Here is a 26551-nt window from a genome sequence, read left to right on the forward strand (position 1 = left end):
ATCTGTGGGTTTTCCATAGAGACTGGTGTATACCACACTGTCTCTATGTCCTATCAATAAATCAGGAAAGGGTAAAGAGTGCCTATCAGAATTGTTTGTGAACGACAAATCCAGATAACACTGGTTAAGCCTTTTCACATATTCGTGTAGTGACTCCACATCACCCTTCCAGATGAAGAGCACATCATCAATAAAACCTTGCCAGCGTGTTAAGTTGGGCGAATAAGGGTTATTATTGTAGATATGGGCCTCCTCAAACTCACACATAAATGTATCTGCCAAACTAGGGGCAAATGATGCCCCCCTCGGAATGCCTTTTTTTGAAGATAAAGACAAGGACCAAATGAAAAAAAGTTGTTACATCGAGTTATTTGTTAACAGGTAATTGTAATTGTATATTTGTAAAGAGCTTGTACAAAAGTGAAGTACTTCAAAGCACTTCAAGGCGGGGAGAGAACAAGGGGATAAGCATTGCCATTCTTAGGCCTTGAGGATTCCGAATGATCTAACAATAACGAAGGATGTAGGGACACCATGTGGAGCAGGCCTGGCATCCAATCTATTCCGAATGACGGATATTGCTGCTGCTTGGGGTAAATTTGTATACAAAGCAGCAATATTGAGTGTCACCAATATGTTGATCTCAGAATTATATTGTATACCCTCTAGACCATTGATTGCTGCAGTCATGTCCATCAAATACACCTGTCTCTGTAATACTAAATGCTGCAAAAAAGTGTCTACGAATTGCCCACTGGGCTCAACAATAGAGTTACACAGAGATACTATGGGACTATGTTGCGGGTTACTAGTGTTTTTGTGGATCTTCTGGGAGTGCATATATAACCGGGACCTAGCACTCCTGTGGGGTTAGAAACATGGCCTCATTCTGTGAGAGGAAACTGTCCTCCAACCCCTTTGTGCATAATTCCTGTAATTCCAACATAAACCTGTCAGTAGGGTCAACCTGGATCTTCATATAATGCTCTTCATTATCCACTGGAAAAGAGACCATATTTGTATACAGTTGATTATCCATTATCATGATGCCTCTCGCCTTTAATCTGCGGGTTTTATTACTATGCTGTTATTACTAGTCACATACTTGAATGCTTGATACTCATAATTTCTCATATTGTCCAACTTGCCATGATCCCCTTGTTCCTGGAAAATGGAAGGGAGTTTCCTCAAGATCATACTTTCGAAAGTAATCATTTCCGAGGGAACCTCAGGGAGTAAAGGATGATTTAGGTTTAAACTTTGAGTGGGAATATTCTTCTGTGGTCTCTTTGTTCTGAAAAAAGCTCTCAAACGGACTGTTCTGAAAATCCTCCTCAGTTTTCACTGCTTTTATTTCTTGAAGAATGTTCAAGACATCTTCTTTAGAAGCCATGCCTAACTCATATAAAGACTTGTTTCAATAGGGAGACTGGTTGAAAACATTTATGGTTGCTGCTCCCAAGTTCATGCTGGCTGGCGCCTGTTCCCACCACTATCAGGCCTGTGCTTATATCTCTTGGCCCGCGCCCATCCAGCTGCCTTGTTGCTGTCCGGTCTCCCGGCCACTTCACACTGCCTCAACCCAGCAATGGAACAACACGGCCCTCTATATACCTCTCAAAGTGGTTGTAGGATTTCAAGGAGCTCGACACCCTGCAATGTCTTGGTGCGGCATCCGTCTGTTTCCTGCCCTTACTCTACTCCCAGAATACTCATACTTCCCCTCCGTACCACACGTGGTACCGAGGGGAATGCCACCACACGTTGAGCCATGCAGGGACTCCCTGCACCCTCCACTTGGCTGAAGCACCAATAAAATGCAGGGTATTCACTGTGCCTTCAGACTTGCACAGTGCTATCTGCCTCCAAGCCCCACACAGCTTTCGACGCAACGGCAGCAAAATCCCATCTGGGCTTCTACTCATCCGCCTGACTCTCTCACAGGGTACCTTGTGCTCCAATCATCCACCCTCAGACCACCTCCTACCTGGGGCGCTTGCCGTGTATCTCTCCCATTGCACCGTGGCAACAGGTGCTTGGCACCATGAGATTGTCATCTCCGTGTCTAGCAGGGCAATCTGGATGTTTCCCAGACTCCGACTTATGTATGAGGCGTATACATGCCTAAGTGGGTGGGTTCATGAGGGGCACTCCAATCATCCACTATTGCCAGGGGAGCTCAACCCCTAGGTGGCCATGTTCCTGCGCCCGCTGCTGGTCTCCTTCAGTGTAGAAACATGAATTCAGTAATTATATTATGATTTCCTAACACCAAGTCTAAAAGTTAAAATGCTCAAAATTCTGCTATGAGAAAAGCTCACTTTGCCTGCCACACAATGGAAATAAATCTCCTTTTGGAGGTTATTGAAATTCCAATTTCCTACTGAGATAGCACATTGAAGAACTTAATCTGTGAGAACAAAAGAAGTCCGTTCACAGAAGACACTCGCCATTTTAGAAATACAGAATTGTGGCATGGGGTGTGGTACAGTGACAACCACCTACTAGGAATGGGACGGCAGAGGGATGTCCAGTCAGCAAAATACCTTGTCTGTTGACTTAGGGCACCAAATCCCCACCCACCAGTAATGAGAGAGGATTTCCTTGTACAATTCCAAGCTGTGACTCACTAACAACGGGGTATTTTGATGCCTCTCTGCCAAGTTGAAAAGCTCTCCTCCTTGTCTGCGTTTCTGCTAGACTGAAGATTGTTTCCATGAATGATAAGAGAAATTCTTTGATGCTGTCCCTGGGGCAAGTATAACCTCCATACCAACATCAGAAACCTTGCATCGTAAACAAGGAGTCAGCCAGCAGGACCTGAAGCTAAGAGTCATAGGGCCTCATTACGACCCTGGCGTTAAGGGTTTAACGGCACCGTAAAAGGTGTCGGCGCCGTTAAACCCTTAACGCCTGATTACGAGATCCCTTTGCGGGACCCGACCTTAATGGCTGATTTTACCAGCCGTTAAAGTAGAGTGCCGCAAAGGGACCTTGGTGCTAAGTACGGTGACGCAATTTGCGGCACCGTACTTAGCGCCTTCCCCATTCCCATTGAGCCCTATGGGGCAAAAATGGAAATGGGGAAGGGCCCATGGTGAATGGGGAATTACCGCCCCGCCAACCTTGGAATGGGGAGGTAATTCTGCCATTCACCATGGCGGACCCCGGCATGGACCATGGTGCTAATAGCACCATGGTTTAGCGCCGGGGTCGTAATGAGGCCCATTGTGTCTAAACTATGTACTGTGACAAATCCTGTGATGTCGTCCTTTCTACCCTGGGGAGACCCTTTCCATGAGGCCAGGGAGGTGAGGCTGCTACCCGATAGTCCTCTTTTGGGTAGTACTCAGCAGGAGGATTTCATGAGGTGGGATTCTCCCTCTAGGACACAGGGATGACATCAGGGGCAGACGCTGTATTTTCCCCATGTATCCACCTCCTTCACACCTTCTTCCTTATCTCCCTCTACCCATACCCACTCCCATATGTACTTATGCCAGACCAATAGTACCTGTAGTACTGAGACAAAGAAGAGTAGGCTTCACTCCAGTGAACGGTCATCTCGAAATAGTGAGACGAGGAGGATGTGTGGAATGAGGAAGAATCCTCAAGAGAATTGGAATAGACATTCAAGTTGTTGCAATCGATTCAGAATAAGTCAGAAGAAGGAAGGACTTACATGGGAGTCAGTACCTACCCAGAGGCAGTCAGTCCCTTCCTAGAGGCACCTCAAGCGAAGTTGAACCTGCAGCTACTGACCAGGCCATGGCTGAAGAAGTTACAGTGTTCCTACCTGCTCCAGAGGAGACCGAAGAACAGAAGTCGAAAGAGGCTGAGGCTCCCAGCATGGAAGAACGTCACCGAAGATGGTCCAGCGGGATATGTGCAGCCCGCAACCAAGAATTGCTGGGAAGCCACATAGGGCAGTATGCAAACAGGAACCAAGTCTGAAGAACTGTCGGAAGACATGGAGAAGTCTGAGGTTGAGATGAGGAAACGAGAGCCCATACAGAAGGTACAGGGGCAGCCCAGGAACCTCGAGGGGGTGAGAGAAGCCAATATAAAGGGGTCTGGGACCCTTGAGCCGAAAGCCAATATAAAGGGGTCTGCGACCCGGGAACGAGAAGCCGTGTCAAACGGGTCTGGGACCAAACAAAGGGAAACCATATTTAAGGGGTCCTCTGACCCGATAAAGAGAAACCATATTGACCCACACAAGAGAAGCCAAATCGAAGGGGTCAGGAACCCAAATAAGAGAAACAAAGTCAAAAGCGGTCTGTTACCCAGGGCAGTGCCTGGCAGGGGAGTATACCAGGCCTGCCCACTGAGCCACTGAAACCGCTCAGGTAAAGAGCATGGGAAAGTCTGTTGAAGGGGTCTGGGATTCAAGTCAGCACCTTGCAGGCGAGTATATCAGGTCTGCTCAACTGAGCATTCTCCCTACTTTGTGGAACTGTGAAAGCCAAGTAAAGCCTGAGAAAGGCCGGGCGAAGGGAGACATTCCCGCTGTTTTGTTGAACAGCGAAGCAAAGCATGAGAAAGGCCAGGGGAAGGGAGACATTGACCCTTTTATATCTGGACACAGAGGACAGTAAACTACTTTAGTTTGTTTTCAAGTGTAACAGATGGAAATAGGATTTTGGCACTGGACGGTGGACACTTTATTTTCGGACATTCTGACATTTCCTTTAGAATTTAATTGAGGCAGGGAATCCCCTCTTAGAGCAAGGGAAAGACATGTTTCTTTCTTAATTTCTTGACCGAATAAAAGCCTTTGCCTAAAATCATGCCTCCTGTGTGTCAGCCTCCTCCTTCCACATCCTTACAATACCCATAACATAGTAGGAGCTTCATACTAGCATGTTGGTAAAGGAATGAGTTTGGCTTCTCAACTTCTGCCGTTAAGTGCCAAAAGCGTTAAGTGGGTATGAGTTGAGGTCTTAAGGTCCTGTATGAGAACTATGGCTGTGGAGGAAAGGTTATAGGCTTTGTTATTGGTTGGAAAAATCAGAAGAAAGACAATCAACCTGCATCCTTGATCTGGTATTAGGCCAAGAAATACTGTTTTGAGAATCAGCATTTTCATATTTTAATGGCTAGACTCAAGGCATAGAACCATATTTCCTGCACTTTCTTGGTGACTAAAACACCACATGGCTTTAATACAGTCTGATTGTTACATTGACTTTCTTACAATGCTTTCATCTGTTTACATTTACGATTTTGCCATCACCGCAATGAGACTTCCATATCCTCCTTTGGGATACAAGGAGTGCGCTGTGCACAATTTTGGTCTCTTTATAAGCAGAGCAATGTTTCATTTAACATTTACTCATAGACGCCCCTCTGTGAGAACAAACACGTCCCATTTACCTGTTCTTTGGGAAGGTACCCACTCCAGAGTCCACAGCTACACTTTAGCTCACTGTACCTTTCACAGGTGGGAAATATCCATTTGCATATCAGTCTTTGTCCCGTCCACATGGGCAGTCCAGCACGGAAATGCTATGGCAAATCCCTTCTAAACAAGAGTACAACAGAAGCAAGCAGTGCACACAACCACTCATGAGAGCCACAGACTTCCACTCAACGATACACATCTACTACCTAACAAGCAGATAAGTAGACCACTCCTGGTTAATGCTAATGGTGCCCCAGCAGGGTCCGCATCCCTGGTGGAAACACACCAACCTCCCATCTGTGGAACAGACCTGCCAAGAACATGGAGTGGCGCACACCAAAAAAATGCACAGGACTATAGAGCGGCGGACACTTGCATCTGATCAAGTCCCAGATGATATACATGAATTAAATCCACCATAGCACACATGCACAGCAACATGAGAACAAAACCACAATGCATCCCAAAAGCATGCCTATTCAGATGTTCCCTTGGCATGTACACAATGGACATTTTTACGTGGGCCCGTACCTGACATATCAGGATGGACAAACAGGAACTAATCCACTAAAAACTCAGCTGATCAATTTCACACTTGAAGATCTACATGGGCAAGAGCATTTCCTAAGGGCCCAATAACCACCATTCACCAGAAGAGAACAGTACCTATCATCACAGTATTTGCTGATAGCCCAGAGGTACCACCCTCCACCCATCATCAGAAAAGGTTTTCAGGCACTCATACTAGCACTTCTCCCTCCAAGTGAAACATAACACAAATCACCACACATACACACAGAGACTCCCACACTGGTCTGGGACAAAGTAAACAGGCCTCATTATGCGTATGGAGGTAATGAAAAAAGGAAGGCGGAATGGCATTACCGGCATCGTTAACGGGTCTGGGACATTACGAGCCGACAACCCGTCAATACCGCCACCGCCCATACCGTGCCCCTTCTTACCAGAATGCACGCGTACACACGTCCCTTCGCGGAGGAAATACCGGGACGTCGCTAACAGGAGGACATCACAAGTTACGTGGGCATGCACTTACCAGAATCCAGAAGGTGATCATTAGGGCCTTCACGACGGCGGCAATACAGGCATCGAGGACCACCCGTAAATAGCAACCTGCAGTGTAGGCAACTGCCACAGGTGCACACAATCACCACAGGTGGAGTCAATGGAGCCTGTCCCAGTACAAAAGGAGTACACCCACACACCACACCCCTTCCTACACCAAAATGATCCCACTAGCTGTTTCAGTCATGGGGCTGGAGGACATACCTGTACTGCTACAACAACAGCAACAACAACAACTACAACAACAGGCAGCACAGAGGATACGCAGGAGGAGAAGGAGGGTGAGACAGGCCCAGCTAGTTCCACCAGTGCTGCCAGTGGTACCACATAGGCAGCCACCAATCCCTTGCATCAGACCCAGTCCATTCAATCTAACCGCTGAGCAGATCCACACCCTGTACCGGTTGGACCGGGACACCATCACCACCATAGTGGACATGATACATGACAACATCATCAGCCTGATAGAAATCCACACTGCCATCCCCCCTCTACTAAAGGTGGTGTCTGTGCTCCTCTTCCTGGCCACAGGCACCTACCAGCACACAGTAGGGCACATGCATGGCATATCACAACCACTCTTGTCTCGCATGCTGACCCAAGTGCTTGATGCCCTCCTGAAGCATGCAAGCATCCACCTTTCCCTACCACAGACTGGCCAGGAGCTCGCTGACACCGAAGTACGCTTCCATGCACTGGCAGGCATGCCCAATTGCATTGGTGCCCTCGACTGCACCCATGTAGAATTGGTGGGCTGTCATGATGCATACCCCCGGGCACCCAGACCACGTCCATCAGCCCCGGAAGCAGGCATCATGTCGCCTTGAGAAAACCCAGCAACCCCTGCTAGGGGCTGTCTGGGTTCAGTCCTGGCGCCTATGGCACCAGGCTCATATGGGACATCAGTCCTGGCGCCATAGGCGCCAGGCTCATAGGTGCACACTTACCTGATGCAGACCATGCTGCAAGAAGATCCAAGCCCATGTGAGGCCTGGAAGGGACTACTTTACCTTAGGGACTATTTTGTTACTCGGTTGTGGTCGGGATGGAATACCTACCTGGGACTACTTTGGAGGCTATTTAAACCACGCCCGAAGAGCAGCACACACTTCGCGTTATTCTGCATCCAGCAGCGTAACGCTCACCGTGCCAGCAGCAGCATCCAGCCTTCTGCCACGCCCGCCTCGAACCTGGAGCACCTAGAAAGAAGGAAAGAAGCAAAGGTTAGAACAAAAGTATTACCTGATTTCTTACCTCATTCCGGATTCATCGCATCTTCAAACCAGAGGAAAGACTTTGTTTTAAACGTGTCACATTGCCAGCAGCAGCACCGCGCCATACTCACCGTTCCACGCAGCATCTCTTCGATCCGGCGCTGTCTCCATCTTTTCATCGCCGAATCCCGGCACCTAAGGGGGACAAGAAACAACAAGGTGAGCAGAGAGAACAGACAGAGACAATCTCTTTAGCCACCATATGCTTACCTGATTTTACCGCCGGAGGTATAATTCATCAGCACGCCACATCTTCTTATGCCGCACCTGTAAGATAAGGAGAAAGCAGCAAGTTTAACCCTTGGCATTATTTACCGGACAGTGTTGGGTAACACAGACTTTTACCGGAGCGCTTTCAGCTGTCAATCTTCTTATTGGGTCAAAGCTGCAAGATAAAAGAGGAATTGGACAGGAGTGAATTCCAGACATTTTGAACTCTTACGAACGATATACTTACGGCTCTTCGCCAGGACCTTTTGGAGTCAGGATTCGTCTACAACTCTTCCAATATCTTCAGGCCAGTGAAGTAACTGGTCATCAAAGCGCCCCTGCGTGCTTCGCAGGATGGAGGGCTCATCCTTCAAGAATATAAGGTGAGATTGCGGAGAGGGCGCTTCAGAGGTGATTAGTGGGGAGGACAGTGGGGGTGCTATCACTTGAATCCACAAGTGGCTAAATCCATCTCTCCACTTGTAGGAGAATATTTCTACGGGCCAAGCAGACAAGATTAGGAGGGCAGATCCAGTCAGTCATCGCTGCACTACGAATCACGTGGGTGGAGGCCGCAGAAGTCCGGGTCCGACCGACGCCCCTGTGGGAGCCAGATGAGCGTAACATGGCCCCTCATGCCAATGAGGCGGTGTACCATAATCGCAAGCAATAACAATCCATCAATGTGCAGATGGTAGCTGACTCCAGCAAGATCCTCACACATTGTTGCGCCCGATATCCCGGATCTACACATGATCCCATGGTGCTGCGTAACTCCCCGCTACCCTGCTACATGGAGCGACATGCTGGACGCCGTGCCTGGCTGCTCGGTAAATTGCCTGACTGGGCCATGGCAGTGCATTGGGGTTGTGACGTGGGGGGGGTGCATACTCCACCTGGGTGGGAATGTGGGGGGGGGATGCATACTCCACCTGGGTGGGATTGGGGGGGATGCATACTCCAACTGGGTGGGAATGTGGGGGGTGATGCATACTCCACCTGGGCGGGATTGGGCGGTGAGTGGACAATGCACTCAGTGCTAAACACTGTTGTCCTGAACATCCCAACCTGAACATGACACATCAATGCCATACATAAGACCAATGCCGCACATCAATGACAACATGCCAGACACACAAGCAGGCCACAATGGGTATGCCAAGCGATATATGACTAAACATGATTACAACTGTGCCAATGCTGCTAGTGTGATTAGGTACAGAGTAGCATACACTGCAATAATGGGTGGCAAGACATTGTTCCGCATCCACAGTACATCTGCATCAGCATGCAAGTGAACACCCTGCATAATCTGTACAACGCAATCCACACTAGTCGACCATTGTGCAGTACACAATGCATCAAATGAACCCGTGTGCATACATCCAGGGACATGTGCATGTCAACACCAAATAGCTGCAGCCATGGCCGTTAATCCTAAAGGTGTCAGCTTAGATATTGACCCACACATACCTCTTTGTGCTCCCATTCAGGTGATGGAGGCTATCCCCTGAAGCCGTGGCTACTTACCCCTGTACGGAACCCGCATAACAGGCACGAAGAGTAGTACAATCGGGTTCATTCCCGTACCCGTGTTGTGATTGAGCAGACCTTTGGCCTGTTGAAGGCACGGTTCCGCTGCCTACGTTGGTCTGCTGGAGCACTCCTTTATGGGCCTGAGAAGGTGGCAAAGATCACCATGGTCTGTGTCATGCTGCACAACATGTGCATCTGGAGAAACGTACCACTGCCAACTGACATTGACATGCATGCACCGGGTGAGGATGATGAGGATGATGATGGAGGAGAAGCAGCACCCCTGGCAGTTCGTGATGCACAAGATGCCCGTGCTGTATGCCAATCACTGATTGACGATTACTTCTGAACCACGGGGACGTTGATGGTTATGTGTCAGTACTACACTGAGCACTGGGACAGTGTGGACATGGACACATGGTGTGGGGGGAGTTGGGCACTGTGCGCAGTCATGAATAGAATGAACACACACGAAATTAACAATGTCCAGTCATTAAATGATTTTGAACACAACGGGTGTATTAAGAAAAATAACAATATAGTGCTTCTTCCCTACACCACTCACATGCCCTCCCCCCAAAACACCCAAACACCCCATGCCCCCCAAACACCCCATACCCCCAATAAACACCCCCAAAATCTCCTCAACACCACCAACACCACCTCCCCCCTCACCCATTGTCATCCCACACACGATGTGGTTGGACCGGCTATTTCTGGACCCTTTTTGTGTTGGGCGGCAGCATTTCCGTGTGCCTTGCACTGCGCCTCGTCATCTGCACAGGGCTTGATGGGGTGGAGGTGGATGGATTTTGCAAGCCGGTGCAGGTTGTTGCTGCTGCATGTGTTCCAGCATCCTACTAAGGACCTGTGTGACTGCCCCTAAACTGTCACGAATGAGTATGGCACTCGATTTGATGGCCGTGATGGTTCCAGCATTCGCCTCCCGTATTTCACGGCATGTTTGCTCACCCTCGGCCACATACTGTCGCGCCAGTTCGATCATTGAGTCCTGGCGGACCTCTACTCTCGACAGGCATGCCTCCATGTCAGTGGGGGCTGTGGAGGTAGAGGGTGCTGCGGCTGGGGGGACAATTGCAGGGCTGGCCTCTGAGGTGCTTGACAGGTGCTGACTCTGCAGTTGAACCACTGGTTCCTGCATGGGGCTAGACGGTGTGCCCTGTGTGGAGTGGTGGGGGTGGACGGGGGGCTTTCGACATGGATGTGCCGTCAATGTCCTCATGTTCCTCCGCGTGCACATCCACATCGCTGAGGGGGGCTGTGGCTGCTGCCTCACCCACTGAACTGGTGGCACGGACTGCGTGCCATCAGCTTCGCCTTCAGCAATTGTTGCCAACTCTGTATTTGCAGTCTCGTCGGCTGCTGTTATCTCTTCCTCAGCAGGCCTGGCCTGTACTGGTGCCCTGGTTTGCACTCTGGCCCGCGGTCCTGCCCCGGATGTGAAAGGCCCAGTGCCCTCTGGTCTTGCCCTGGATGTTGATGCCCTTGGGGCAGGGTCCTGCCCATCACCTTCTGCATCAGTGCCAGTGGTGGAACAAGAGATGCAGGGCATCAGTGATGGTGTTACATGCAATGTAAAATAATAATAATAATAATAATAATAATAATAATTATTATTATTATTATTATTATTATTATTATGCAAGAGTTGGTGCTGTACAGTATTTAATTTCTCATGCATTGCATTCTTATAGGTGTGTCACACAGGGTACTTTCAAGGGGGGGCATATTGGCATACGCCGTGGACTCTCCATTCGGCACTGATGTGTACCAGGTGGCATACCGTTGTATTGCGGTTTGTGTGATGTGTGACATGCAAATGGTCCCTGTGTGTTGGGTGTCTGTTGGTAATGGGATTGGCAAGCCGCATGCATTTCATTGTTCCAGGGTTTGGCACTCCATCTGGGCATGGATCTGTATATGTGTGTATGATGGGCCATGCATTGGCTTGGCTCACTTTCACATCTGTTGTACTATGTCATGGTTTGGCCTACTGGGGTTTGCGGGGTCACTCACCTCCATCTCCCAATGTTGCTGCACCCGTCTCCATTTCACCAAAGCCCTCTATGGCTCCATATGTATGGTGGTGCTACAGGTCTCTTCCTCTTCCCAGTGCATCAATTTTACTGGTGAGTGGGCACTCCCTGCGATTAGATGCCAGGATGTTACGGACCCTGAGACGTAGGTCATCCCATCGCTTTTTACAGTCTTTGACCGTGCGGTGGGTGGTGCTAACCACTGTCACCTTACGCGCAACCTCCTCCCATATTTCTTTTTTTCTTAGTTGGACTTCCCTTTTGAGGTTCTTTGCGAATACCTCATCTGAATGGGCTGCAGGAGTATCAGCCAGCATGTTGAGCTCCTCGTCAGAGAAGTGCTTCTTGTGCAGGTGGGGTGTAGTCTTGCGGGTATCCTTGGACATGCTGGATGGTATGGCCCTGCTCTCTACTCTGTAGAACTGCTGGATTGAGAGGATTGCAATGGATTGTGTTTTTAAAGATGGCCGCCGGCACATTTCCAGTTCCGACGCAATGACGTTACTTCCGGGTCCGGTATTACGAGCCCGGTATTAGTATGATGTTATTACCGGGTCGTTATTGAGGGGTTGCTCCTTGCGGAGGCGGTATCGGCGGGTCCCGTGATGGTGTTGTCGGCGGGTTGGAGGGCCTTTAGCGGCATGGCGGTGCAGCCATTACCGGCATGGGGGTTTGCGCGTGCTCGTGCACTCGTAATCAGCCGCTATTAGCAGCGTCAAGGGTGCACAGACGCGCTATTAGCTCCATGCCGGTAATGACTCTGTTTTTAGCGGGATTCTCATAATGAGGCCCACAGTGTATTATGAGAGTGGAATTTTACAACCAAGCCTAACACACGGAACGCCAATTCTAGCCGTACGTGGCCCACGCAGGGATTACCCCAATATATTGTCTACTGACTCATGAGAGAAAAGAAACACAGATTTTAGAAGAATTAATGAGACAGACATTATAGTCCCAATACACAGTTGGCTTACATGGATTAGGCATTTTATGAGCAGCATTGATTTCGTAGAACTTCTATGGAGCAGAAATATGAATTTCCAATTAATATTGTATTAATTTATTTATTTGCATTTGTAAAGCGCCCAAGCATGTGGTCTACAGGTCAAATGTGGCAGAAAGGCCCAAGAGGAGGAGGAGAGCAGGTTTGCCCTTGTCTTTAAATGTATCAAGTTGGATTTTTAAGTCTAAGAGCGCTGACTCCGTGCCGTGACCAGGGCGATGGCCAGATTGATGCCTTTCTAGGATGTATTAGTTTCTAAATAGGACTATTTGGATGTACGCTGCCCTGCCAAGTCTCTTTAAAAGGAATGGTACTGTGGTGATAGGTCTGTAGTTGATTGGTGCAAGTGGGTCCAGGGAAGGTTTTTCTTAGCAGTGGGAGTACCCAAGATTCTTTTAGACTGGCTGGGACCAGGTTGGATGAGAAGGAGGCATTGATGAATCTTGTTATGAAGGGGACTACTGTTTAAGCGCACTGTTTGATTATCATGGCTGGGCACTTATCCCCTTCGCATCTGAAGGGTTTTTAGATTTTTGAGAATATTTGCTGTTTCTGCTTCAGATACTTCTCTAAAGCTGAAGGCTGGGGTGGAGTGAGTTATCATTGAGTTGTCAGGCAAATTGGTGGGGTTAACTGCTGCACGTTTCTTTTTAGTTTGCTGCTGCTGGGAGATTATTTTTGCTTGCATAGCATTCTGAATGCTAATACACCAAGTCTCGTCCTTGGTGTTGGTGCTTGGTGGCAGGGATGGGGTCTCTAGTTCTCTGAGGATTTTAAAAAACTCCTATGAGTTAGAATTACCCTTGGCTGTCCTTTTAGACTGCTGATTTTATTCCTTAGCTAAAATGGTGAAGGTAGTTTTGGTGAGGTGTGTGCGGTCTTTCTTCAAGATGGTTTTTGCCTGTCCTCTTTTGGAACGCAGGGCCGAGAGGTCAGGGGTAAACCACAAGTTAATGTGACTCATTGGTTTGGCCTTTTTAGGGAGGAGCAGTGCTACCAGGTTAACTGCTTTGGTTAGGGTGCTGGAGTAAAGGTCCGCTAAGATCGTTGGGTCAGATGAGCCAAGGTGTTCCAGGTCCAGAGGTGAGAGAAGTGGGGAGATGGAATCTTTAGAACTGTTTCTGGAACTGCGGGTGAGTGTGGGAGGTAGGATTGGGTTATCCCATGGCTGTTGTTTCTGTACGGTGAAGGATAGGATGTGAGGGTCCGACCAGGGGCAAGGGACATTCGACGTGATAGGGATCTGACTGTTCAGGTCCGCTAAAGGATCTTCCTTTGATGTGGGTTGGATCTGTGACCCGGTGTATAAAGCCTAGGTCTGTGAGGGCAAGCACTACTGCGGTTGCTGTTATGTCCATCGGTTCGAGGAGGACTATGTTGAAATCCCCCAACAGTCTGGAGGAGGGTTTGATGTTGTCAGTGATCAGATGGGTGATATCTTCCTCGAAGGTTTGCGGGCCTGGTTGCCTGTAAATGCTGTGAAGTGTAATAGAGTCGATGGGGGAGGACGTGAGCTTAGCCAACAGGACTTCGTAGATGGCTACCATTGAGCTGTTGATGGGTCCGATTTGTAAACATTCTATATAAATGTGGGCGACGCCTCCACCTCTGGCTTCAGTTCAGTTGCACCTAAGTATAGTGAATCCCTTGGGGAGGGCTAGGGACAGTGCTGGGCCTAAGGCTTGATGGAGGCAGGTTTCTCAGATTGCTAGTAAGTCTAATTTATTGGTGGTTATTAGGTCATTAATGTATAATGCATGTGCTGGGAGGGATCTGGCATTAACGAGGGCTCCACAGAGGAGGAGAGGGTTAGGTTAAGTGGAGGGGGAATGCTGCTGTCTGATGTAATCAAGAAGGAGGACGTCTTACACCTTCTAGGAATCATGCTGCTCGGAGGCATTGCCCTTGCGCTGAATGGTAAGGAAAGACTATCAAGGCTCTTTAAGGGGTTGGTTGGATAGTGAATTTCATAGGGCTGGACAATGATTGCAAGTGTTCTTGTTGTTGTGTGGTGGGTGTCCTATGGGCCGTATCCTTAAGTTGAGTTTCCTGTGAGTACATGCTGCCCAGTGTGTGCTTGGTGCTACTTTGTGCTTGTGGGAGAATGGGTTGGGTACTAGCTCTGAGATGATGGTTCCTCATAGTGGTCTGAGATGATGGTTCCTCATAGTGGTGGGGGCAGGACAGTACTGCAGGCTAACTCTCAGTGGTCTTATACCCACTATAGTGTTCCTGAATGTGGTCGTTAATGGGGTGGTGTGCCTACGTTTCTTGTGCGAGTTGGTATCAGGTAAGGTAGTGCGAGTGGAGCTGAACATGTGGGAGCATGGGGAAGTGTGTGCTCTGGGGATTAAGGTTTACCTTTGTTTAGTTTGTTGATGGAACCTGTCAGGATGGGTTCCATTGATTGCGCACACAGTGACTTTTCGGATTACGGTCTTCATATAATGTATGTTGTGGGCGGCTAAAACCTTGCTACACAAGGTAGCCACAACGGTTGTCTCCATATTGGTGTATAACAAATATGATTACTTTGCCAGTGTTGCACTTATCTGACAATAATCTCACTGCTAATTCTAGTTAAACAGGTGGACATTTAATAATTTCTTGTTGACCATGTTTCCCTGATGCATGACATGGTTCATCAATTTGGCGACACGTGTTTCAACCTTGGGTCGTTATCAAGGCATTGAATTACATGAACTCCTCGCTGGGTTTCTCCTCTGTGGGTATCTCTGCTTGATATCAATTGCCTTACACCTTGTAAGGATGCATTCATAGTCAGTTCAATTGGGAATTGTTCACTAACACTGGTATATTTCTTGTATGACAAATATTAGCTTCTTTGTCATTTGTTGTCATTTGTTGTCCTCCGCGCAGTGTTTTAAGCCGGCCGGATCAGCGTGCTGGGAAACTTGGCCAACAAGAAATCATTAAATGGCAACCTATTTAACTAGAATTAGTAGTGAGATTATTTTCTGATAAGCGCAACACCAGCAAAGTAATCATACTTGTTATATACTCAGGGATCCAGGGGCTGGATCCTAACTTTGCATGGGTGTGCAGCTATCACTGAACATCACTCTCTGCATCAACTAATTCTTACCCAAGCGCACTCATTCTCCAATTAGCCCGGAAATGAGTTCATGTTTTATTCATATTGGTGTAGGTGGGAGACTGAGGTCTATGTTCACGAACCTTCGGACTAACGCCACATTCCGATGTTGGTATGGATTCCGCCGGCATCGGCGCCCTGATAATTTTCACTGCGGGTGAGTTATTTTCATACACTGATTTTAGTAGGGGTAGTCTTGCTAGGGCCTTGACTTGCTTCAGTTTGTGGGCATTACGAACTCAGCGCCACTGAGGAAGAAAGGTGTCAGGCAAAGGGTAGGTGAATGGCGGGGGCAGAGTTAATGCGCTAAACCATTATGCATAACAAAGTAAGCACCAGCAGTACAGTACAGTACCTCAGGCTTACCTTTCTGGTGATTCAGGTCATTTCTTGGCAATTGCGGCGAGCAGCGGAGAGCTGCAGAGAGTTCTTGTGGCCTTATAGTACAGCCTTCAAGGACGGCCGACTCTGCCATCCGGCTCAGAAGAGCCAATCTATTTGCAGCATGTAGGACCCAATCAGCAGGCTAATCTGGTTTTAGTGCAGCAAATAAGAAATTAGGTGTGCCGGCAGCAGCCATCTTATCAGGGGCTGCTGGTTCACTCATATGCATGGCATCTGTGGTCTTCTGGGGGAGCGGGGGTCATGGAGGCAACTGAAGACGCAGCAGAGCTGCAGGGAGTTCTTGTGGCCTTATCGTATGGCCTTCGAGGATGGCCGGTTCTGCCATCCGGCTCAGAAGAGCCAATCCATTTGCAGTGTGTAGGAGCCAATCAACGGGCTCATCTGGTTTCAGTGCAGCAAATACGAAATTAGGTGTGCCGGCGGCAGCCATCTTTTCAGGGGCTGCTGGTTCGCTCATACGCATTGGCATCTGTGGTCTTCTCGGTGTCCAAGGGTCCGCGAGGCAACTGAAGACGCAGCAGAGCGGCAGAGAGTCTTGTAGCCTTATAAGACGGCCTTCGAGGACGGCCCACTCCACCAGCCGGCTCAGAAGAGCCAATCCATTTGCAGCATGTAGGAGCCAATGAGCAGGCTCATCTGGTTTCAGTGCAGCAAATACAAAATTAGGTGTGCCTTCAGCGGCCATCTTATCAGGGGATGCTGGTTCACTCATATGCATGGCATCTGTGGTCTTCTGTGGGTGCAGGGGTCAGGGAGGCAACTGAAGATGCAGCAGAGCTGCAGAGAGTTCTTGTGGCCTTATAGTACAGCTTTCGAGGACAGTTGGCTCTGCCATATGGCTCGGAAGAGCCAATCCATGTGCAGCATGTAGGAGCCCATCAGCAGGCTCGTCTGGTTTCAGTGCAGCAAATACGAAATTAGGTGTGCTGGCGGCGGCCATCTTGTCAGGGGCTGCTGGTTCACTCATGTGCATGGCATCTGTAGTCTTCTGGGGCTCCAGGAGTCCGGGAGACAACTGAAGACACAGATATACACATAAAGAGTTGTTTACAGCCCAGACAAACCATTTATAGGTGAACCTCATGGCAATGGAGTCAGCATTTGCGTATTTATTTGTATAGAGCTGGGGTTGAGCCTATCATGGCAATATAATAATGACTTTTTATGCGTGAACTTTTTATGGGTTTTTTATTGTCAAGTTACTAACACACAAACACATTATTAAGAATCCATAAGTAATTTTGTACTGGAATAAATATGTTTCTTTTGGAATTACCTTATGGTTGTAAAATTTTGCAACTTTCAAAAATTTAAAAAGAGCGCTGGCATTTGGGAACACGGACCTTCAAATGAACACATATAAACATTCCAAGCATTCGGGGAGCATTCTAATCGTGACATCACGGCATGACACACTTAGGACAGCTACAGGGTAAAAAAAAGTATCAACTGAAAAACAAGACTGTGCCGACCACTGATTCCAGTGGTGTGAGTTTGGGTGCTTTCTTGTCGCAACTTCAGGGAACAGAGTAACGGCTCACTGCATTTTCATCATGTGTTCTTTAGGAGTCTGTGAGATGATGTGCTTGGTATTTAGTGAGAAAAAATAGCTGTGTGGTGGGTAGACAAACATTTATAAACTTTGTTTTGGGATTTGGCACATCTGGTCAGACTTATTGGGTTTACCAATCTCATTGTCTATATTTCAAATTATTAATAGCTTACTGATAGTTGTGACGAATCTGGACTATTCGTCCCTTCTTCCCAAGCTCTTCAGGGCTAGGGAGCCTGCTAAAAAAGACCCTCCTTAGGGGTCTGGGAAAGTGGGAACGCACTGGGAGTGACTCCCCTCTAGGGGACAAGGATTCCCATTTCTATGAGGAGAGGTACTCCCTATCAAGAATACATTGTCTGCACATACGGGAATAGAAATGACTGATGTTACTTCTATTTTGGATTCAAATAGCGGTCACATTACATAATTCTTTTTGGCTTCATGTAATGCAGGATTCCTCTGAATCCAGCAGTCAAAGAGGAACGACTCACCTCTTTCGCTATTGGTAACAAACATAAAAAGAGGAGGAACCTTGAATGTAGGAGAGAGAATCCTATGCAGAGGCTAGCCTCTGACGGGAAAACGTCCTGGAGGGGCACAGCCACACTAGACTGCAGAGCTGGCAGTAGAATGGATAGCGAGTGGATCACTAGCAAGATGCCAGAAGGCTGGCTTCCCGAGCGGCAATGAAGCAAAGCCAAGAATGAGAATGAGGCTATAGACAGACCGTCTAACCTAGTGATGCAACCACGCCGGAGCTGTGGTGGGTCTGGTACTCGTTAAACAACTCTGAAACCAGACCACCGCACAGAGATGGAAACACTGACCTCCGCATGAGAAGTGTGCCGACTGCCGAGACCAGCAGGAAAAGGGAAGTAGAGGCTGTGAGAAGAGAACACTGGGGAAAGGGGCGAGCGGCTGTGTCAATGAGTGTTTCAGGAACAAAGGGTTAAGGGAGTCCAAAAGCTGGACACAGGCAGATGCCCAACCAAGCCCCACTGCCTTAAATATATCAGAGGGCAAGAGCGCTTTGAGAAGCCCTACAGAACTAAGTGACATTGACACCCTAGGCTGGAGAAGCCAAATGGCTTATAGAATCATGAAAACCCGGAACACTCAACACGGGCAGATGCCCAACCGAGGCCCCGGTGCATTACATATATCGGAGGGTCAGAGGGCTTCAGGGAGCCATAGAGATACAACCAATTAGGGAAAAGACTGGGACCAGAGAGAACCTGCAGGGTTCCATTGCCCAAACCCTTACAAGGACATTATCAAATAGAAGACGAAAAATGGTGGAATCGCACTAAGAAAATCCTTTTTTACCTTTAAAGAACAGAAAGTATTGAATGTGTGTGAAGACTTATGGCTTGCCATGAAAAACCTGCAAAGAGGCTGGAGAACTGTATTGTGAATGTTGACCATTTAAAAAACCCTTCTTTGGGGAGGAGACCCAAGTAGTTTGGCCAAACAAAGCAGTGCCTTGTTGCCCCCGGGTTTAGTGCGCTTTATAAATGGATAAATAAATACATAACAGCCTGAGCGTAGCGACTATTGCTCCTGTCTATTTTTGTTACATTTCTTTTAAATGGTAGGGCCAGATAGCAAGTCAATTTTGGATGGAGGACTATATTAATTTGAGCATTTGATGAGCACCCTTAGTTTAGTTCGTTAGGTAGGGATCTATCCTCATAGCAATAGGGTGTTTTTATTTTATTTAAATAAAACATTTTGACCTAGACCGGCTCCTTTTTCTGGTTCACCACATAGTCTTTGAAATACTGCATTATTGGAAGCCCCCACCTGTACATTTCTGCATATTTCTGCACTTGGTATGTATTTCCACACTGCTCAGCACCCCCAACCACCACAACAAATTCATAGAACACACCCGTTGTTCATTTAATATAAGCAACCTTGTATGATTTGAAGCAAATGTGATCTTGGTGGCTTCATTTGAAGAACTCAACAAAATTGACATTCCTTCTAGCCACTGGTATATTGCCAGGCTGGGACTCGCAAGCAGGGCATTAGGGCAATGCCCAAAGGGCTGATCTGATGGCCATTATAGATCCATTTTCTAAGGCCAGTAATACTTTAATGATCAAGCAATGCTACTGGACCAATGCACTTTAAAATGCACCATCTCTAACAAGGATTCTCAGAATAATGGCCTTTATGGAAAGTAATGAACTGGAAATCACAAATGTGGGCTGCCCCTTTTTAGGGGTTTGCACAGGAATATCTTTGGGGACAATATCCCAACACTGTTTATTAACAATATCTGTAATTACAAAGTCTTTCCCCAACAAGTTATTCTTATAAGCTTGCCACAAAGAATATGCGAGCACAATTTACAGCCTCAGGTGCATGAAAATAGACTTCTTAATACTCACCAGTCTAGAAGGAGTTAATGGATCATCTTGCCTTTCCCCAAGTGTTTTGATATTGATGACCAGTGTCCAAGCAAAAATCTGCAAGACAAAAAAAGTGGAACGGTTTGCAATAACGTATATGGTTTCGTTCTTGCACTCCCCTTGCTACCTGCATGGATTTGTAGACAGCATGTTTCATACTTTCTAACATGTTTTTGTCTTTTATTCGCACAGCTTTCATAGGCTTTTTTATGTCCTGCACAAAAAATGTTCAAAAGATTCCGGTGCGTGGGTTATAAGAACTTGGGCAAAAACAAGTGAGATTTTGAGGATACTAAGAACTTTATAAGACTGATTGGCAGCAATTTGCTTATAGAATTCTTATAAAGTCTTTTAAGTTTTAAGTAGGATTTGTATAAGATCATATAAGATGTTCATAAGATCCTAGTATGGAAATCAATAAGACAATTAAAGATGGTATGCATTTAATAGCACTAACCACCACTAATGTAATAAAAGTCTTCATCCAACACCATCATTTACAACACACACATTGGCAAGTTTTTAAATTGGCTTATCCCTCCGGGCGGTGTTTCCAGACCATGTACACTTGGTGCATTTTGTCAACTGCAGCATATCATTCACGTGGGAGCCCTAATGTCCACATTCTTTTTTATTTTATTTTATTTTTTCATGGTTTATTTAAACCTTTACAACATTTCTAAAACAACAATCAGAATTACAGTTTAGATCAAAATTCGAATAGAAATAGTAATTACTTGACTTAATACATTAAGACACACTTTCTATACATTTTTCTTCAAATGGACAAATTCACAGTTCTTATTATTCAATATTACATCAATTTTTTTAAAAAGCATTCACTTTAATTTTCAGTGATTCTGAGTCACCATGAAGCATTTTATACCTAAGTTGATCTATGTCAACATAAGAGATGTCATTAACAAACTGCGAGAAATATGCAGTTCTTTGCGTTGTCAATTTAGGACATATTAGTAGCAAGTGCATCAATGTCTCTTTCTTACCAGTGACTAAACAGTGTCTACAGAACTTGTAATCACCAGAGTGTGAATAACAAATATTGCGTATCTCCTGCATGTTCAGAACATTAAGGGGCTGATTCATGGAATTAGTGCGCCGAAAAATGGGGATTTGTGCGCCATTCTGCCCGCAAATCCATGTTTAACAAATGGGGATTTGCGGGAAGAATGGCGCACAAATCCCCGTTTTTCGGCTTACAAATTCCATGAATCAGCCCCTTAATCCGAATCGCAAGGTACTATTCCTAAACACTCTCAATGGATATTTCACAATATAAGTTTCAGGTGCGAGATACCACTTCCAAAAAGATACAGTTTGAGAGAACAATGTGGAGTTCAAAATCACAGTATTGTTCTCCATTCAATCAAAAGATTTAACCAATTTTATTTTACCTTGTATGGATTTTCAATAAGGGTGTGTAACGAGGATTTTGTCACCATTTATACATTTTCTTAACAAAGATAATTTTCTCAAATTCATACAACTCTTCAGCAATTGCAAACCAAATTCGTAACGGATAATTTCCATGGGAATACATGTGGGAAGAAAAAACAAAATATTCCTCCATACCAATGCTTCAATAATTTTTAAGTAAGATGATAACTCAGGAGGAAGAAATTTTGGATGTAATCAATCAACTTTATATCAGCCGATGTAATCAGTCTAAGCTCAGGAATATCTGCAAATAAACTAAGTATGTAGGGTCTGTTTAGTGAATTAGGGCCTCTTTCCTCAAACACATAATTCATTATTAAACCAGGCTTGTTTGAGTGCACACGAGATCTAAGAGAATTCTCAGTTTCGATAGGCTTTTTTTAATCAATTATTTTGATGTCAGAGTCGGGTCTAAATCAGGGCCCCGTTTCACCGTTATCGTTAATGTATGGCCCCTCATATTCATTGTTTCCATGATCTACAGGGAGAGCATATGACCCTGAATTAATTGTACCACTGTGTTCATTGTTTCCCTGATGTACGTAATGATCGTGGGTACCCGAGTTAAGTATACCAGGGAAGCTCACATTTGTTCATGATATTCCCTTGTTTAGAGTCCAGAATTTTTTGGTAAAGTATGTTTTCAATTAGTTTCTGGACCGCTTCTTCACTCAGCCCACGATCCAGTGAGGAAACACCCCTCCCTACAGACACATCAACAATTAACAATATTAATATTCCCATTGCTATGTGGCGATTTTAAATTGTTATTCTGAGCAACCTCATTGTTCTTCGGTACAGACATATTTTGGTCATTAACTTCTACTCCATTTATGGAGTTAGTCAGTCTTGGGTATCTAGTGCTGTTATCAACACCAATGGCATTTGACTCAAGATTTGAGATAGGGGTTGGAGCCTTCAAATCAGTGGCAACTGGTATTTCAAATATTTTTGTGTCTTTAGAGTTGACCGGACCCACCGAGGTTTGCGTATTTGTGCGGGAAATCACTGCAGGGTTCTTACAAATATCAAATATATAGAGGACTCCAAGCTCTATAGATTTTAGGTGTTTGTCTATCCTTCCAGAGGTCTCTTTATTCTTTAGTGCCTCAGATAGTCGTGTAGTTCCTTCAGAATATTCACTTTTGAGTGGCTCTATTTTTGTGCATCCTTTTATTTTGAAGTACATTTGGGTCTAAAGTACAGTTCTTTCTTGGATTCTGTACAGTAGAATCTGAGATGAGTTTTACATCCTTGTTGGACTGACTGTCCAACATGACTTCCCTCAAGCCTCTGTCTCTCAGAAACTTACGGGATGAGACGTTGGATACCTTCTGCGTCAATGCCTGTTTTCGTCTGTTTTTTTTCTTCTTTTTTCTTCGATATTTTTACAATGAATTGTTCAGGATCAGTCCTTTGTTCAAGGGAGTCAGCTTTAAAGCTTTCCGGAGGTATTTCTGCGTTAAGGTCAGCTTCTCTGATGTTAGGTCTAGTCTAAATTGTTTCTTTTGTTTCTAGGGTGTTCCCTACAGATAGGTTGTCTTCCTTGCGAGGTAGGGCCTTGGTAGGGACAGCTTTACCAAGGATCTCAGGCATCGCTGTTAAAACTAGCATAATTTCATTTAAGATTCTTGTGTATGTTTTTTTAACTCCAGCGCGCGAGATACTCATATTCGGCGAGTTAATGGCTCTGCCACTGCAGCAGCAGCTTCTTTCTTTGTTGAAGCATTTTTCCTCTTCATTTTCGCAGGAGGAACATACCATGTTTTACGCAGCCCAATACCAGCACAAGGTGTTCATACAACAATAACAATAAGTCATACGGAAATGCGCGTCGTCACACACATATAAATAATGTTTGTTGAGATAGCCACAAAGCTGGTTTCACACCGCAATTGCATTTTACTCATCTGAACTAGGTAACAAGCCCCGTGCCCCGTGCCCCATGCCTAACAGGCGTAACAAGGCCACTTCAAATGGCCACTTCCACAAGGGTGCAGGCGCAAGGGTGCGGGCGCGTGTCTCTATGTAGGCAGGCAATTACAGGGGGCGTGGCTTCTAAAAAAATACAGAAAACAAGACGCATCAGTATAGAAAAATAAAAGTTAAATAGTCACTTAAAGTAGTAGGGTAAGTGTCCATCAAAACAAACGTACAGGCTCCGTGACAGTAAAGAAGACAGGATTGCCATGTCCGAGGGCAGAGAGTTCCCAGGCGTAAAAGGCCACTTCAAAAGGCCATTTCCAGAAGGGTGCGCTTGTTACTCTATGTAGGTGGTCAATTACAGGGGCGTGGCTTAGGCTCCGTGGCAGTAGACAGGATTGCAATGTCCGAGGGCAGAGAGTTCCCAGACGTAAAAGGCCACTTCAAAAGGCCAGTTCCACAAGGGCGCGCACGGATATTAAACTGTCCATATTAAAGTGCTCATGCATCTTGCTTCCTCACATTCCTAACTAGTTGAGAGTAGAGGTAAATTCATGAAATTGGAGGCCTAGGCTTTGCAAGGAAGAGTTTCTCTGCTGCGTCAACAGTGTTTCTCTGTTCGCTGGGATATGGGACATTCTGGAATGCTCAAAAATCTCACCCTCATGCTAAGATCTCCACTGATCAACTCATAAACCAATTCATAGTAAACCCCTTTTTTCCTCTACCTCATCCCTCGTCATGACAATTTATTTAATTCTATTATGTCCAATTTTGTATGGTGTTCAGTGACCCCTCTCCCCTTAAATGGGGGTGTTGTAACACTCATTGAAGCATGAAATCTGAACAGTATGCAGGAAATTAAACTAAGCTCCAACTCGGCCACATAAACAGGGCACTCCTCAAAATGTATCGGATACATGGAATTTTAAAGACACGGAGCCGACGCAGAGGCAAGCAGTCTTTGCAGCACTCTACTACAGCGTACCTGTTCCAAGCTCCCATAGCGAGAGTCTCTCTTCAGTACTAATCACAGGGGGAGGACTTTTACTCCTTGTCCAGGCCGCAGAGCGGCCGTGGAGCCAACACAGAGACAAGCCGTCTTTGCAGTCTATGGCAGCGACGTCAAGACTGAAAGCCTCTGCGGGAGACGGGGAAGGTAGAAACCTGAGGAGCTCCAGGCCGCGTCTCCCGGGACTCACTGAGAGCAGCGCCATACTACCCGAGGACTCAGTGATGCCCTAGAAGCCGAGGACAGCGTCCAAACCCAGGCAAAATCACCATCGACAGAACCTCTTTTCAGACGTCAGGAGCGTCTTAGCCCCCCTTCCAGAGGCATCTTTCGACTTCCCTCCGATCGAGTCGATTCTGATGCATTTTCTGAATAAAGAAGCAGAGGTCAATCCGGCGGGGGCTGTTAAAGCCTGTGCCCCCACCCTCGTGGCGCACGCTTCTTCGTTGGACACAGAGAAGGGCAACGAGGAGGCCAGAGCTGTCACAGATAAGGAGAATATCGCTTCCCTGCAGAAGTGCCTGCCGGACTCTACGCTGGGGCCCGAGCCAAAGACACCTCCTGAAACAAAGAAGCGCCCGGACCTTACCATTCTGCTTGGGGGAGCTGTAGACATCAGTGACTCCCCAGCACTGCCGGACGCTTCAGTCGTGGGATTGGCTAGTACAAGTGTGTAAGCTATAATCATGTATCACACTAATGCGGAGGAAGGAGATTTGCGGACCCCGCCGGGTGAAGCGGAGCTCCCGATTTCCATCTTCCCCGACCTCCCGTCAGAAGTACCCCACTCCCCTCCAGACCAGGAGAATCTCGGAACAGGAGTAGTTCCAACGGTTGGGAACAACGGCACTCCCAAGCCTCCGACGATCCTTAGTCCTGACTCCCAAAAAAAGCAGCTCAGTCCAACTGGGCATACAAAGGACCTAAATGGCGTCACCAACCCTGATAGCGATGACCGCCGTGATATAGGGGAGAAAGGGGGGCCAGGTCAGCCAGTAGCCACCATCCCGTCCAACACCAACCAAAAAATGGTGACCCGCAGATCTACGCGCACAAATGCACCATACAAGAGAAGTCTAAAAGGCCAAAAAAGATTAATGGCTTCCAACCCTTCAGCCTCCATGACCACGCTTAAAGAGTTCTTTGGCAAAAGAGTGCGTCGGGAGGGTGAATTCCACAACAATTTGTCAAACGCGGTCCTGCTGGCTATTGTAGAAGACACCGCCATGCACCTTACCAACATAAATCTAACCCAAAAGGGACCGACACAATCAGAGGGAACAACACACATAAAAGCATCAATAACCTCGACACCCAGCCTCCAAAAATGGCATTTCAATAAACCCCAATCTGCCCAGGTGGAAAAAGGGGGGTGGCAGACGCTGGAGTCATCCCTACAGAAAGAAGTAACCCCCTCGAAAGGACCCTGCGAGACTCCACTTTACCATCACTAGGTCTGACACCAGTGCAAACAGAAGCCAGGACAGGAGAGACAGCACAGGCTACATTAGAAGAGTGGAGCAAGGGAGAACTCCCCAGCGAATCACCTGTGCCAGTCTCCAGTGGCCTGCCAAGAGAGGGACACCTCTACGCCCCCAACTGTGCAAGTGCGCTCAATGAGCGGTCAAAAAATGGCCCTCGAGAGATGGACAAGAGAGTCTTCTCCACTCCAAACGACTCATTAACAAGCAGAGAGTCAAGACCAAGAACGCCACCATTCAACAGACGTCTTAGCGAAATCTCTATAAAGCCTACCAACGAATCTCCCTACAAGAAACTCGATCCTATTATGATTCTTTCAACAGTCACCATTGCTCTGGCCCCATTCGGGAAGCTGTACAAATATCTCAATGACACCCTAAAAGACTAGAACACTCTGATCGCCTTCATGCATACAAAGCTGACATACTTTAAAGGGTTTGTGGCAGCGAGGGCTCAGGGTTAGCAGCCAGGATTCCCAAGGGGAAGCAAGAATTGCTTCCCCACCATGGCCTTGGCCATCCTGCCATTGCATCACTGAAGTGACCTCAACAAGGTCTCAAGGTTCTCAAACTAACGCTCAAGACCCCATGTTCGGAGAAACAGCCCTAACACAG

General features: G+C 46.8%; 1 pseudogene; it reads right to left on the bottom strand.

Annotated features, from left to right (window-relative positions):
- LOC138526944 (cholesterol 24-hydroxylase-like) overlaps positions 1-26551 on the bottom strand; it is a 309525-nt pseudogene that overhangs the window by 250772 nt on the left and 32202 nt on the right.

The sequence above is a fragment of the Ambystoma mexicanum genome, chromosome 14 (assembly GCF_040938575.1).
Source record: "Ambystoma mexicanum isolate Mex_15411 chromosome 14, UKY_AmexF1_1, whole genome shotgun sequence".
Classification (NCBI taxonomy): Eukaryota; Metazoa; Chordata; class Amphibia; order Caudata; family Ambystomatidae; genus Ambystoma; species Ambystoma mexicanum.